At 35.2% G+C, this 17466-nt stretch overlaps 1 protein-coding gene and 1 long non-coding RNA gene across 2 annotated transcripts in view; one reads left to right on the top strand and one right to left on the bottom strand.

Annotated features, from left to right (window-relative positions):
• LOC140849006 (uncharacterized) overlaps positions 1–11129 on the top strand; it is a 38022-nt gene extending 26893 nt beyond the window's left edge. The window contains exon 3 of the long non-coding RNA XR_012130429.1: positions 10965–11129. This is a non-coding gene — a long non-coding RNA (uncharacterized lncRNA). The remainder of the gene's footprint in view (positions 1–10964) is intronic.
• Positions 1–17466, bottom strand: part of HOMER1 (homer scaffold protein 1) — a 129350-nt gene that overhangs the window by 20765 nt on the left and 91119 nt on the right. The window lies entirely within an intron of this gene.

Below are 17466 nucleotides of genomic sequence, written 5' to 3'. Positions count from 1 at the left end.
TAAGGTTTGGGACATGTAAAGTAGTATTTCTTTTGAAATTGTCATTGATTTATTTCATATTACTCAGAATTTTTAAATGCCCCCAAATACAAAAATTTGTTACAAAAAATGTATTTCAGGTATTTGACAGGGCCTAAATATTGGTCCTAATGACATAATTGCTGATTGAATTCCAGTGTCACATAAAGAACAAAAAAACTAAAGCAATAACCTTTTTTCCCATTTTATGTTCTACTTGGTAAGTTATCCAGAGTTAAGTACCTCAATCAAGACATTTTTTAATTACAAAGACAATTCTATTATAGTTGGGAAGACCCCTGATCTTGCTAATTCCTTTAACAACCAATGAAGAAAGAACTGCTTCATTTGAAAGAAAAAGGTGGTTTTTTTCATTACTGAACAATTTGTTACTGAAATTCTATAAACCTTGCCCCAATAACTAACTAGTGCTTTCTTTAATTAGCATTTTGGTTTTTGATAAGTCATTTGCATTAGAGAGAGAATGTTTTGATAGATGGTTGATACTTTATAGTAATTTCAGTATATATAATGTCAAAGAAAGCACAGGTCCTATCATCAATATTTCTAAAGCTCATCACCAGTAGTAAGTAGTAAGACATATTCATGAATGCCCTGATTATGATGCATGGAGGACACATAATTTTCAGTGGTGTTTTTGGCAAAATTGCATAACTTCATTCCAATCATAAGAAAATATCATATAAAACCAAAATGAGGAGCATTCTACAAAATAACTGACTGGTACTGTTCCAAAATAGAAAAAAAACAAAAAACAAAAACAAAAAAACCTGAGAAACAGAGTAATGGAGGAGATTAAGAAGAAATAATAAAACACAAAATGAGATTCTGGATAGGTTCCCAGTATAGAAAACTGAGGTCTGAAGTTTAGTTAGTACTAGTGTATCAGTGTTAATTTCCTGGTTTTGATAATTACATTATGGTTACACAAGATATTAATCAATAAGGGAAGCTGTATGAGGAGTATACAAGGAATTCTCTGTATAGTTTTTGTAACTTTTCTGTATGTCTAAAAGTAGTTTAAATATGAAAAATTTTAAGTTTTCTAAAGTTTCTACAAAAATTTCATCAAAACATTAAAGGACAGAATCAAATAATAAGCTAAGCTATTAAACAACCTATTTCTGTCCTTAAAAAGAAAGCTCTACCCTTTTTCTTCTTTTGTGGAATAATTTTCTAGATACAGATTTTCTGAGCAAAGCATGCATCTGCTCTAACTGAATTATAGATTTTTTTAAAAACACCTACTAATTTTACCTCTACAGAAATAAGTTTTATTTCAATGGATTCTTCAAGCTGACAACTAAAATCTTATTGAACTAATTTAAATACCTGATACATGCAAATATAAAACTTTTTAAAATTAAAAAGAAAAAATGATCTTGAACATTTCTAAAATTCATTTGTAAAAAATTACAAGATTATAGAATAAGATTACCATATGCCTTTATAGCAGGAAAAAGAAAATGAGAGTGGTTTAGATGTTATTTCTCTAGATTTTATTTTGTAGTCTATATTAGCAAAGTCCATTAAGAATTTGAGAGCTTAGCCTATGTCACAATTATTTCAATAATTCTTTGTGTAATCTTGGACCAGTCTCTCAGCTACTTTGATCCTCAGTTCTTCATATGTCAAAAAGAGAGACAGTCAAGATTTGCATTGTCCAAATGTTAGCCACTGGCTGCATGTGACCATTTAAATTTGAATTGCTCAAAATTAAATATAGATAAAAATCCAGCCTCTCAGTCCCATAAAGCACATTTTATGTACTCGGTAGCAACACGTAGCTAGTGGCTGCCATACTGAAGAGCAAAAATATAGAACTTTTCATTATAGAAAGCTCTACTACTGGATATGCTATCCAAGATCATCTCTATACTTCTGACTCTTTTTCAGTTCTATGTGTTACGTATGGGCTGCCCCCTAAAAGTCATTCATTTAGGTCCTAACCTCCAGTGCCTCAAAATATTACTGAATTTGGAGACAAGGTCTTAAAAGAGGTAGTTGAGGTTAAATGGGGTTAATTAGGGTGGGCCCTAATCCAATATGACTGGTGCCCTTTTAAGACATGAGGATTAGCACAGTTATAAAATGTGGAGATTAGCACAGACACGCACAGAGGAAGATCACGTTGCCATACCAGTCAACATCATGTTACAAGCCAAGAAAAGGTTTCAGAAGAAATGACCTATCAAAACCTGTATCTCATACTTCTGGTCTCCAGAACTGTAGGAAAATAAATTTCTAAATACTTACACCACCTTCAGTTTGTGGTATTTGTTAGGGCAACTCTAGGGAGCAAACTAATACATATAACTTCTATTTTAAATTCCCAATATAAGTAATTTATAATAAATATATATTTTGATCTTTGTCCACAGTTCCTGGCTCATAGCTTGCAAAACTCTTGGAATTTCCTAAGTGATAAGAGCAAAGGGAGCATCTTTTGTTATAATATTTGGTCTTCTGTCCCAGTTCCAGGAATGAATTTGGAGCTATAAAGGAAAAATGGGAGTCTTGTTATTCATAACAAGCCCCTTTTAACCACACAGAGTTTAAGTTAATGAAGTGACTTTTGGAAACCCCCTAAAGATGTTGGGGCTGGTTGCCAGAGGAACCAACCTTGATTGAGAGGGGGGCTAGAGGTTGAATCAGTCACCAATGATTTAATCAATCACATCTATATAAGGAAGCCTCCATAAAAACCCAAAAGGATGGGGTTCTGGGACCTTCCATGTTAGTGACACAGAATACATCCACGTGCCAGGCCCCAAACACCATGGGGACAGAAACTCCTGCTTTGGGGACCTTGCCCTATGTGTCATTTCATCTGGCTCTTCATTTGTATCCTCTAATATCCTTTGTAATAAACAGGTAATCTAATAAGTAAACCGGTTTCCTGAGTTCTGTGAGTCACTCCAGCAAATTAATCAAACTGAGGAGGGTGTTGTGGGAACCTCTGATTTATAGCCAGTCAATCAGAAGGAAACACAGGTAATAACTTACACTTGCAACTGGCAACTCAAGAGGAGGCAGTCTCTAGGACTGAGCCCTTAACTTGTGGACTCTGGCTATCTCCAGGTAGACTGTGTCAGAAATGAGTTAAAATCTGGGGATATCTGGTCAATGTCCATGTAGAACTGAGTTAATTGCTTGGTATCAGTTTTGCCCTATCTTCCTGGACTGAAGCATAAGGGTTATAGCTCCTGTTCTAGTCAAGCTGGCTTTTCTGTGATGGTCTCCTTCCCAGTTGGATTCTCATTCTCCTTTCTATCAATTTTCCCACATTTTTCTGTATTCAGCAGCAGTCTAGAAGACTCTGCATTCATTTCTTTTCACCGATTTAGGTATTCATTAAAGTAACAGGTATTCTCCATAAAATAAATACAAAACCAATTTAGTATTAAGTTAATTAATATAATGAATAGTAAATGCAACACTGAAATCTTAAGTATTAAATACTAATAAAATCCTTAAATTCAAGTATTTTGAATCTCACATTAGGAAGGGAATTTCACACTAGCCTTCATTAGTAGAATCTACGCAGTTTCTTGATTTTCATTTTAAATCAATCATGCATACATATAAGATATCAGGAATTCCATGTATAAAACACAGATTTGGGACTTGGAGAATCTACAAAGGACCTGTTTAGGCTAATATTTATGAACAAAATGTCTTGTTTCAGTGCAGTTTATAAATTAATACCAATTGACAGGAATTCTTTTTATATGAGCTCAAATTAGCCAAACTGAAATATAAAAGAGAAAAAAAAATGAAAAAAGAAACAGGGTAACCAATACATCATGGTCAGTATCAAACTAACAAATATGTAACTATCATCCCAGGAGAGAGAGAAGAGGGCAGAAGAAACACTTAAAGAGTCAATGGCTGAGAATTTTCAAAAAACAATAAAAGACTAAGTCACAAACCTAAAAGCTCAAAAACACATTACATATAGAGGAATAAAAGTAACAATTATAGTTGGTTTCTCATCACAAACTGTGTAACCCAGAAGACACTGAAGTGGCAGTGCTAAAAGAAAAAAAGAATTATCAACCCAGAATTCTACCCAATGACATACCTTTCTAAATGAAGGTGAAATAGTTTTCAGACAAACAAAAGCTGAGGAAATGTATTACCAGAAGACACATATTATAGGAAACATTAAAGCAAATTCTTGTATGATACCAAACAGAAACATAGATATCCACAAAGAAATAAAAGTATCTGAAAATGATTAAAATGAAGGTAAGTATAAAGGACCTAAAGGCAGTTCAAAGGAGAAAGTCTTTTAAACAAATGGTGCTGAAACTAGGTAACCACATACAAAAAACTCCCACATCTTGACATATATCTCTAATCCCATGTAAAAAATTAACTCAAATGAAGAGATCCTGGAATGCAGGAAAGGTTCACCAACCAAAAATTTATCAATGTGATTCACATTAACAAAATGAAAAAAGAAATCACATGATCATTTCAAATGATGTAGAAAAAGCAGTTAACAAAATTCAACACCCTTTCATGATAAAAACTCAATAAACTAGGAAGAGAAGGAAACTACAACAACATAATAAAGGCCATATATGACAAGCACACAGCGAACCTCAGTTTCAAAAGTGAAGAATGATACTTTTTCCTCTAAGATCAGACACAAGACAAAGACACACCCTTCTACCACTTCAAATTCAACATACTACTAGGAGTCCTAGACAGTGCAATTAGGCAAGAAAATGAAATAATAGGCACTGAAACTGGAAAAGAAGGAAAATTCTCTCTGCAGGTAATATGATCTTATACGTAGAAAAACCCTAAAGATTCCACAAAAAAGTTGTCAAAACTAATAAATGAGCTCACTAAAGTTGCAGGATATAAAAATCAACATGCAAAAAGTTGTGATTTCATACAAACTGAACAATCAGAAAAGGGAATTAAGAAAATAATTCTATTTACTATATCATCCAAGAGAATAAAATGTCAGGAATGAATTTAAACAAAGAGGTGAAAGACTTATACACTGAAAATTGTAAAAGATTGCATAAATAGGAACATTTTCAAGAATAGATCATATACTAGGCCACAGTAAACTCAAAAAGATTGAAATTGTACCAACCAGTTTCTCAGAAACTGGAAATAAATTACACAAAGAAAATGAAAAATCCCACAAACACATAGAGGCTCCACAACATACTCCTAAATCACAATGGATCAATGAACAAATAAAAACAGAGATCAAGCAATATATGGAGATGAATGACAACAATAATAAACAAACACCACTACAAAATCTGTGAGATGCAGCCAAGGCCATACTAAGAGCAAAGTATATTGCAATACAGGCCTACCTCAGGAAGAAAGAACAATCCCATATAAGCAGTCTAAACTCACAACTAATGAAAATAGAAAAAGAAGAACAAATGATTCCTAAAGTCAGTAGAAGGAGGGACATAATAAAGATTAGAGCAGAAATAAATAAAATCAAGAAGAATAAAACAATAGAAAGAATCAATGAAAGCAAGAGCTGGTTCTTTGAGAAAATAAACAAATTAGATAAACCCCTAGCCAGACTTAACAAGAAAAAAAGAGAGTCTACACATATAAACAGAATCAGAAATGAGGAAGGAAAAATCACTACGGACACCATAGAAATACAAAGAATTAGTAGAGAATACTATGAAAAATTATATGCTAACAAACTGGATAATCTAGAAGAAATGGAAAATTTTCTAGAAATATACAACCTTCCAAGGCTGACCAAGGAAGAAACAGAAAATCTGAACAGACCAATTACCAGCAACGAAATTGAACTGGTAATCAAAAAACTACCTAAGAACAAAACGCCTGGACCAGATGGCTTCACCGCTGAATTTTATCAAACATTTACTGAAGAACTAATACCCATCCTTCTTTAAGTTTTCCAAAGAGTAGAATATCCCTGATGAACATAGATGCAAAAATACTCAACAAAATATTAGCAAACTGAAGTCAAAAAATACATTAAAAAAGATCACCCATCAGGATCAAGTAGGATCTATTCCAGGGATGCAAGGATGGTACAATATTTGAAAATCCATCAACATCATCCACCATATCAACAAAAAGAAGGACAAAAACCACATGATCATCTCCATAGATGCTGAAAAAGCATTTGACAAAATTCAACATCCATTCATGATAAAAACTCTCAACAAAATGGGTATAGAGGGCAAGTACCTCAACATAATAAAGGCCATATGAGAAACCCACAGCCGACATTATACTTAACAGTGAGAAGCCGAAAACTTTTCCTTTAAAATCGGGAACAAGACAAGGATGCCCACTTTCCCCAATTCTACTAAACATAGTACTGGAGGTCCTAGCCATGGCAATCAGACAACACAAAGAAATAAAAGGCATCCAAATTGGCAAGGAAGAAGTTAAACTGTTCCCGTTTGCAGATGACATGATATTGTACATAAAAACCCTAAAGAATCCACTCCTAAACTACTAGATCTAATATCTGAATTCAGCAAAGTTGCAGGATACAAAATTAATACACAGAAATCTGTGGCATTCCTATATACTAACAATGAACTAGCAGACAGAGAAAGCAGGAAAACAATTCCATTCACAATTGCATCAAAAGGAATAAGATACCTAGGAATAAACTTAACCACGGAAGTGAAAGACCTACAAGACACTCATGAGAGAAATTAAAGAAGATACCAATAAATGGAAACACATCCCAGGCTCATGGATAGGAAAAATTAAAATTGTCAAAATGGCCATCCTGCCTAAAGCAATCTATAGATTCAATGCAATTTCTATAAAAATACCAACAGCATTCTTCAACGAACTAGAGAAAATTATCCTAAAATTCATATGGAATCACAAAAGACCTCGAACAGCCAAAGCAATTCTGAGAGGGAAGACTAAAGCTGGGGGGATTATGCTCCCCAACTTCAAGCTCTACTACAAAGCCACAGTAATCAAGACAATTTGGTACTGGCACAAGAACAGACCCATAGACCAGTGGAACAGACTAGAGAGCCATGATATAAACCCAACCATATATGGTCAATTAATATATGATAAAGGAGCCATGGACATACAATGGGGAAACGACAGCCTCTTCAACAGCTGATGTTGGCAAAACTGGACAGCTACATGCAAGAGAGAGAAACTGGATTATTGTTTAACCCCATACACAAAAGTAAACTCGAAATCAATTAAAGACTTGAATGTAAGTCACGAAGCCATAAAACTCTTAGAAGACAACATAGGCAAACATCTGCATATAAGCATGAGCAACTTCTTCCTGAACGCATCTCCTTCAGCAAGGGAAACAAAAGCAAAAATGAACTCGTGGGACTACATCAAACTAAAAAGTCTCTGTATGGCAAAGGACAACATCAACAGAACAAAACGGCATCCTACAGTATGGGAGAATATATTTGTAAATGACATATCTGACAAGGGGTTAACATTCAAAATATATAAAGAACTTACATGCCTCAACACCCAAAAAGCAAATAACCTGACTAACAAATGGGCAGAGGATATGAAGAGACAGTGTTCCAAAGAAGAAACTCAGATGGCCAACAGACACATGAAAAGATGCTCCACATCACTAATCATCACGGAAATGCAAATTAAGACCACAATGAGATATCACCTCACACCAGTAAGGATGGCCAGCATCGAAAAGATTAAGAACAATAAATGCTGGCGAGGATGTGGAGAAAGGGGAACCCTCCTACACTGCTGCTGGGAATGTAAGCTAGTTCAACCATTGTGGACAGCAATGTGGAGGTTCCTCAAAAAACTAAAAATAGAAATACCATTTGACCCCAGAATCCCAGTCCTTGGAATTTATCCAAAGAATACAACTTCTCAGATTCAAAAAGACATATGAACCCCTATGTTTATTGCAGCACCTTTTACAATAGCCAAGATATGGAAGCAACCTAAGTGTCCATCAGTAGATAAATGGATAAAGAAGATGTGGTACATATATACAATGGAATACTATTCAACCGTAAGAAAGAAACAAACCCTACCATTTGCAACAACGTGGATGGAGTTGGAGGACATTATGCTCAGTGAAATAAGCCTGGCGGAGAAAGACAAATGCCAAATGATTTTCCTCATTTGTAGAGTATAACAATGAAGCAAAACTGAAGGAACAAAATGACAGCAGACTCAGAGACTCTAAGAATGAACTAGTGGTTACCAAGGGGAGGCGTGTGGGAGGGCGGGTGGGGAGGGAGGGAGAAGGGGATTGAGGGGTATTATGTTTGGTACACATGGTGTAGGGGATCACAGGGAGAACAGTGTAGCACAGAGAAGGCACACAGTAGGTCTCTGGCAACTTGCTGCACTGATGGACAGTGACTGCATTGGGGTATGGGTGAGGACTTGATAATATGGATAAATATAGTAACCACATTGTTTTTTCATGTGAAACCTTCATAAGCACGTATATCAGTCATACCTTAATAGAAAATTTTAAAAAAAAGATTGCTTAAATAAATTAAAGAAGGTATAAATAAATAGAAAGATATCCCATGTACATGGACTGTAAGACTTAATTGTGAAGTTGTTGATACTATCCAAAGTGATCCACACAGTCAATGTAATTCTTATCAAAATTTCTTTGATAAGAATTTCTTATCAAAAATTCTTATCAAAATTTCTGAGATACAGAAAACTCCATCCTAAAATTCATATGGTATGTCAAGGGTTTCTGAATGGCCAAAACAACATTTAAAAAGATGAACAAAGTTGGCTGTCTTACATTTCCTGATTTCAAAACAGTGAGTGTGGTATTGGCATAAAGACAGGCACATAGACCAGTGGAAAAGAACAGAGTCTAGAAATAAATTGTCACATATATGCTTAAATGATTTTCACATAAATGGTTGCCAGGATCATTCAATGTGGAAAGGATCTGTGCAACAAATGGTGCTGGGAAAACTGGACCTCCACATGTAAAAGAATGCAGCTGGACCTCTGTCTCATAGCACACATGAAAATTAACTAAAAAATTGGGTCAAAGACCTAACTGTAAGAGCTAAAACTATAAAACTCAAGAAGAAAACACAGGGGAAAAGCTTCATGACATTGAACAAGCAATGATTTCTTAGACATAACATAAAAAGCACAGACAATAAAAAGAAAAAATAAATAAATTTGGACTACAGCAGAATTTAAAACTTCTGTGCATGAAAGAATACAATCAACAGAATAGGAAAAAAAGTACCTCCAAATCATATATCTGATGAAGAGTCAATATCCAGAGTACAAAAAGAACTCCTAAAACTCAACAACACAAAACAAATAACCTGATTTAAAAAATGGGTAAAAGACATTTCTCCAAAGAAGAAACTCAAATGACAAATAACCACCTGAAAAGATGCCCAATATAACTAATCATCAGGGAAATGAAAATTAAGACAACAATGAGATGTCATTTCACACCCATTAGGATGGTTACCCAAAAAAAAGAAAATACAAATGTAAAATGGAACAGCTTCTGTGGGAAACAGTACAGTGGTTCCCCCAAAATTAAAAATAAAATTACCATGTGATCTAGTAATTCCACTTTTCAGAATCCTATCTAAAAGATATTTGGAAAGCAATATTCATACCATTATTCACAACAGTCAAAAGGCAAGGGAACCCAAGTGTCTAGTGACATCTGAATAAACAAAATATGGTATATACATATAATGGAGTATTATTGAACCTTAAAATGGAAGGAAATTCTGACATGCTATGACATGATGAACCTTGAGGACATTATGCTAAGTGAAATGAACCAGTTACAAAAAGACAAATATTGTACAATTCCACTTACATAAATTATCTAAAGTAGTCAAATTCATAGAGACAGAAAGCAGAAGGGTGGTGGACAGGTGCTGGTGGGAAGAGAGGAATGGAGAGTTCTTTAATGGGTTTAGGAGTTTTTGTTTTGCAAGATGAAAAGAGTTCTATATAAATTGGTTCCACACAATGTGAATATGTTTAACAATGTGTACTGATGTGTACACTTTATAATGGTTAAGATGATAAATTTTACGTTATATATACTTTACAGTAACTTTTTTTAAAAGGGATAAAGCTACATACTGTATGATTCCATTTATATGGGATTAGGGAAAAGGCAAACCTATAGTGATGAAAAACAGATCACCAGCTGCTAGGGGCTTGAGGGGGTGGGTAGGGAAAGAGGTTAACTACCAAAGAGCAGAAGAGAATTTTTGAGGAGGGGTGGTGGTGATAGAACTCTTTTTTACCTTGATTGTGTTGCTATGCAATTACACAAATTTGTCAAAACTCATAAAACGTTACAGCAGAAAGGGTGAATTTTACTACACATAAATTATACTTTAATTTAAAAAACATTACACAACTATGAGGGAAAAAAAGCCTTTCTAAACACTTTTAGAAACTGTTACTCTAGGATTACAAATAATAAGAGCTGGAAAGTCAGGTCTTGTTAGCTGGGCAAAGTGACCTCTAAGCTGCTCCATTCATGTCTGTGTTTGTTGGCATGGGCAGAGATTGGGTGGGCAGGAAACAGAATGGCTGTGACACATATAGTAAGAGTCCAAAATGAAAAGGAAGGAGGTGAGTGGGCATCTGGAGATGATGATAAGAAGTAGACAGGAGAAGGGGGATTACAGAGGCAGGAATATGCATAGGAAAGGAATGGAACATAGACAAGGTATAATTAAAAATTGGTTTGGGAAAGAAAGAAATTGAGATGGAGCCTCTGGAACAGGATAGAAAAGATGAAGGAATCAAGCCCTGATATACTGTAACTTGTTGACTTCCTTTCCATGAGCATGTCTTGAGGCTCTGGTATATTAAGTTGTGAGATCTGGCAACAGATAAGCTGTCCAACAGTCCCACTAACCTATTTTTTCTTTACTTTGCAGAGCCCCAAAGCACTGCTAACGGCACTTAAACAAAAAAAATAAATGTTGAAGATAACTGTCTTATCAAATACTTTTATGCATATTATACAAGAGTACAATAAATAACAATCTGAAACTTAATAATCCTACCGGAATGTAGTTCAGTGCTGCTTTTTTTGTTTCTGCATTTTCTTATACTTGGTTCCAAAGTACATAAATGTGGTTTTAAGACTGGTTTGCAATATCAACCAAAATTTTATCATTGTTGGTAAAGCTGCATCATTCAGAATATTCTTGCTTCCTCTATTTTATCAGCAGCTCATTTAATAATCCTTCTAGAGCACAGAGTGAAATGCAATTTAGGAAATAAAATGTTTTTGATTTTTGTCAACCTGCCCTACTTTATCTTTATGGCTTCTTCATATATTGCTTCCACCACCTAGTATATTAGAATATCCTACAAAATTTGAACTTAAATCAATGCCCAGAGAATTCTTAAGGAAGTTCTACATGTGAGCTATCTCAGTAATTCCAGATGTGTTCAGCCCTTATATATAATTTTAAATACTTGGTGCATTTTTGCAATTAAAAAAAAAAGTTATTTTCTTTTATCTGCAACTTTAAGGTACCACATTCCCCCCACACCCCCATTAGACTGATTTTAAGCAGTCATTAATATCTTGGTGTTAAATCTGATGACAAAATTTTAAGTCAGCATCTTAAAACTTTTCAGGAATATTTTTAAAAGTAAAAGGTTGGGGTTCTCTGGTTGCAAATTTGGTCCTTTTCTACAGGTACAGGTTTGATAGTTTCAAATTAAGTTAACTTTTCAAAAGAAACCACCAAATTGTTAGCTGGTTACACCAATAGTCAGAGGAGGTACTGAAATACCACTATGATTTCATGTCTGAATGCTGGAATAAGGGCAAAATAATTCTTTATTCTTGTGACTATTTGGTAGTTTCCCTTCAAAAAGCAACAGCTGGTTTCCTGTTGGCTTCAGCTCTGGAAGTCAGTGAGGGAGTTCAAAACACTCCAAAACACATCTGAAATATTTCTTAAACTAGAAATTCAGTTTTCCTTTAAAGTTCAGAAAGTAATAAACTTCATTACTTAATTATGTAAAATCTAGAAGAAAAAGTACATCCGAAGTAATATCTAATAAATAGACTAACAGACTAAGAGTCTAATGCATGAGCAATGCATTCATTTAACCTGTAGAGTGAACCATATATGCGAAAGGTCAGTTAAAGAATTCAAGAATGCTGCCTCTCTCCCATGGCTCCAGGGGCCAGGATATGCCATCAGAGTCTCTAGTAAATGCCCTTGCATCTACCTCCTAAGCATGTTAGTTATGTAGAACTGTGAAATATATCCTGATAAGCTTTTAAAAGAGAGTTTTAAAATAAGTTGCAATAGGTTTACTTCTCATATTATTCTCAGTATTGGTAGTGAGGTCACTCCCTAACTATGAAAAAGAGATGATTTGAGCAGCCTGCTACTGCTGTGTCCCAGGATCTGCCTGTCAGTTCACCTCTCCATCTGCCTTCACACCTGTGAACACAAACCAACTTGGACTTCAGCCTACTTGTGTGCCACCTTCAAGGCAAGGTGCTCTCACGTTGGCCTGTTGGCCTCAAGCTAGTTCCACTTAGAAACTAATGCTTTCTGCAACAGTTTAGGGTCTAAATTAGTGTTTCTTAATACAATTTAAGTTATTCTTTTAAAGGAAAGAAATACCTCTTACATGAAAACAGTAACTTTGTATTGCTTATTAAGAGTTTTTATTGCCAAAAGGACTTCAATGAGATGGGATTTCAGGTCCTGCCAGACAAATAGCCTAGTGGTCTAAGGAATTTTTCTATATATACAGCTAAAAGTCTCAATTTGCCTAAATGCTTAACAAGGCGTCTCTCAAAGCTTACTGTAATTTTGGCAACTTGTTAACTTCCTTATCCTTGAGTTCCTCTAATCAGAGGTTCCCACTGTTGTTTTTGCCCTGCTTCTAAGTGTTGTCTCTTCTGACACTTGCTTTCAGTGCATGCCTTGATAACCCCTCAAATCTTACTTTCCATCTCAGATTCTTCTCTGCCTCACAACCCATCATCTTTGCACATAGCCTGGTATGTCTAGATTAACATACAACATAGAAACTGATGGTTACTGGTAAACAGATGGAGATATGTTTGCTAATAAAGTTTTAAGGACTATCCCTGTAATGAACTAGAAATCACTTGGTCATGGGAAATAGGGCTTTTAGGATCAAAAAGTAGTTTAAATATTAAAGCTTAAAATGAACAGTGGCTTTGAAGAAAATCTCAGAGGCATATACAAGGTAGTTTTTAAAGAAAAACTATCACCAATGTTATTGATAGTTCAAAAAGATGATAATGGGTTGAAAAACATGGAAATAAATTAGTCAAAAGGGAAATCAGAATGGAAACACCAAAGACCCCGAATAGCCAAAGCAATCCTGAGAAGGAAGAATAAAGTAGGGGGGGATCTCGCTCCCCAACTTCGAGCTCTACTACAAAGCCACAGTAATCAAGACAATTTGGTACTGGCACAAGAACAGAGCCACAGACCAGTGGAACAGAATAGAGACTCCAGACATTAACCCAAACATATATGGTCAATTAATATATGATAAAGGAGCCATGGACATACCATGGGGAAATGACGGTCTCTTCAACAGATGGTGCTGGCAAAACTGGACAGCTACATGTAAGAGAATGAAACTGGATCACTGTCTAACCCCATACACAAAAGTAAATTCAAAATGGATCAAAGACCTGAATGTAAGTCACGAAACCATAAAACTCCTAGAAAAAAACATAGGCAAAAATCTCTTAGATATAAATATGAGCAACTTCTTCATGAACATATCTCCCTGGGCAAGGAAAACAAAAGCAAAAATGAACAAGTGGGACTACATCAAGCTGAAAAGCTTCTGTACAGCAAAGGACACCATCAATAGAACAAAAAGGTACCCTACAGTATGGGAGAATATATTCATAAATGACAGATCTGATAAAGGCTTGACATCCAAAATATATAAAGAGCTCACACACCTCAACAAACAAAAAGCAAATAATCCAATTAAAAAATGGGCAGAGGAGCTGAACAGACAGTTCTCCAAAGAAGAAATTCAGATGGCCAACAGACATATGAAAAGATGCTCCACATCGCTAGTTATCAGAGAAATGCAAATTAAAACCACAATGAGATATCATCTCACACCAGTAAGGATGGCTACCATCCAAAAGACAAACAAAAACTAATGTTGGTGAGGTTGTGGGGAAAGGGGAACCCTCCTACATTGCTGGTGGGAATGTAAATTAGTTCAACCACTATGGAAAGCAGTATGGAGGTTCCTCAAAAAGCTCAAAATAGAAATACCATTTGACCCAGGAATTCCACTTTTAGGCATTTACCCTAAGAATGCAGCAAGCCAGTTTGAAAAAGACAAGTGCACCCCTATGTTTATCGCTGCACTATTTACAATAGCCAAGAAATGGAAGCAACCTAAGTGTCCATCAGTAGATGAATGGATAAAGAAGATGTGGTACATATACACAATGGAATATTATTCAGCCATAAGAAAAAAACAAAGTCTACCATTTGCAACAACATGGATGGAGCTAGAGGGTATTATGCTCAGTGATATAAGCCAGGCAGAGAAAGACAAGTACCAAATGATTTCACTTATATGTGGAGTATAAAAACAAAGAAAAACTGAAGGAACAAAACAGCAGCAGAATCACAGAACCCAAGAATGGACTAACAGTTACCAAAGGGAAAGGGACTGGGGAGGATGGGAGGGAAGGGAGGGAAAGGGTGGAGAAAAAGAAAGGAGGTATTACGATTAGCATGTATAATGTGGGGGGGTGGGGCATGGGGAGGGCTGTGCAGCACAGAGAACACAAGTAGTGATTCTACAACATCTTACTATGCTGATGGACAGTGGCTGTAATGGGGTTTGTGGGGGGGACTTGGCGAAGGGAGGACCCTAGTAAACATAATGTTTTTCATGTAATTGTAGATTAATGATAAAAAAATTTTAAAAAAAGGGAAATCAGAAGAATTGGACTCTGAATATGTTGAAATTACAGGACATCTAATGCCATTTACTTTACATATTACATATGTACAAAAGTGTTCAGATATATTAGTACCTATACCCAAATAAGACTGAAAGAGCTGTTATGATCAGTTTCATTAACCAAGCTTTTTCTTGATAGTACATAAAATAATGATGTGCATGACAAAAGCATTTCAAATTAGATAAAATAGAGAGTTTTAGCTCTGGTAAAGAAAAGGAAGCACCATTGACTTTTCTGAGGAAGTTATAAAATTTCATCTGTAACAAATTACTTTAAAATGTATAATGCTTGCCTTTATCAGTCTATGACTACAAATTTCTGAGTTGTGAAGAATTTTGTTAAATGTATACATTAAATAAGAACTGTGAAAAAGTGGTTAAAAGTACAGGCTCAGGTGCATCTAAAACTAATGCAATGTTATATATCAATTTTATCTTTAAAAAAAAGGCTCAGAAATCTATCGACTTGGTTCAAATAGAGGCTCCAGCCACTTGCTACTTACAGATCTTAAGCATGTTATCTAATCTCACTAGGTCTCAGTTTCCTCATCTGTAAAATTAGGATTAATACTAATTAGTCTCATTGGATGACTCTGAGGAATAAATAGCCTACATAAAAGTACCCTTGAAGAAAGTACATAATACACACTCAAATATTTGTACCTTCTGTATATGCACAAGTGATAAAGAATTGGGAAGACTCTTCAGTGAGCTAAGAAAAAGCTAAAGAGATTTAACATTAAATATTTTAAGGGAGACTTTTGATTAGTGATGCAAATAACTTAGAGATGTAATTTACATCAAACCTGTATCAGGTGTGTACTCAATGATTCATGTCATCATCTTTTGGTACTACAGATGTGTAACTTATAATGTTTAAACCTTCAGTGTAGAGCTCAGAATAAATAGAAAGTTAATGAAGGAATGAGAAAATAAGTAAATAGAAATGATTCTCATACAAGTGGTAGGGTTGATGTCTGACCGTGAGGCAAGGAAAGGTGAATTCTGAATCTGAACTATGTTATGTTTATCTCATTAAAAAAACACCCTGTACTTCAGTGCAGGGTTTCCCATTTGATTTTACAGGGTTCTACCCCAACTTTTATTCACTAAAATGGAAGGAATCATAAACCCACTGAAAAGAGGCCCTTAGAAATCCTCTGACTCCCAGAAACATGCTCCTGGCAATAACAGGAGCATTTCTTTGTGCTGGAGTAGCTCTCACTGGAGATGGCTCTGTACTGTCACAGCTGCTAACATCTGCACAATGCCTGCCTGGCACAGTGGCTTCCGTGGTCTTTGCCATGTGCCTTAAGGTAGCTGTGGTCAAGGAATGGAAACACAAGGTGAAGGGCCTTGGGATGTCCCAATTTCACTTCAGCTTTTTTACTCTAGCTACAAGTCCCTACCTGTGGTTATCTAAAAACTCTAAAGAGATTCCCTTTGAAAATTTAATACAGCCTATTCTCCTTGAGGTAGGAGGTGTAGATACCAGCTTCTTGCTCGAAGATATTTGTGAAAGGCTCAAACTACTTTTACAGGCATTTAAAATATTTTATTATAAACTGTGCTTTCCCTACATCAGTGAATGCAGAGGGTTGGATGCTGGATGTAAGGGAAGGCAATAAAAAAGCTATTCAATGGCCTATAATTTGCTCAAGGAGATACTGTGAACTATGTATCTACTGCCTTCATACAAGTCAGTAAGCCTGTTGGTTTCTCTTTTATAAAAGTCACTAGAAACGTTCTTTGGAAGTTTATTCAGAGTGCTATGTTAGATTATTCTATTGCGGGGAATGTCTTCAGAGAATAGCCTTACATACTAAGTGACGAATTATGTTTCCCTCATCTCTTATGAATATACATCTGTCTTTTGCAAAGAGTAAGATCAATTAATTTTAAGTCTGTCCTTTTATTTACAGGCTAATAGCATTATAATCATGATACTTTATTCAAGACAAAAATGAGTATTTTTATCTGTCCAACCATAATTTGACTTAAGATTTGGTAGGCTGAGATGCCTCTGTTTCCTTACTTGTGAAATAGGTCAATTAAGGAAAGCCCATCCTAAAAACTGTTTAGCACAATATTTAGTATTGTTGGGAAAGCCATTATAAATAAAATAATAGAAATCAAATTCTGGTCTGGCAGAATGAAAAAGATGCTATTATCAGAGATTTTGCCAAAGCTAAAAATTTTTCTTATTTCCTGTTATCAAAACTTCTCCTTCTTTTAAAGAAACCAGTTATAGTCAATAATTTAACTGATCACTATTTGGTACTCAGAAACAGAATTTGGATTTCAGTTTACGTTTGTTTATAAAGATAAGACTAAAGGCCAAAGACAACTTGAAATTACTTAAATCTTTGGGAGACAGCATGAACAAAATCTTACTTGCAGCTATTATTGTCTGTTAGTTGA

Source organism: Manis javanica, chromosome 1 (genome assembly GCF_040802235.1).
Source record: "Manis javanica isolate MJ-LG chromosome 1, MJ_LKY, whole genome shotgun sequence".
Classification (NCBI taxonomy): domain Eukaryota; kingdom Metazoa; phylum Chordata; class Mammalia; order Pholidota; family Manidae; genus Manis; species Manis javanica.
This window is presented reverse-complemented; position numbering and strand designations above follow the sequence as displayed.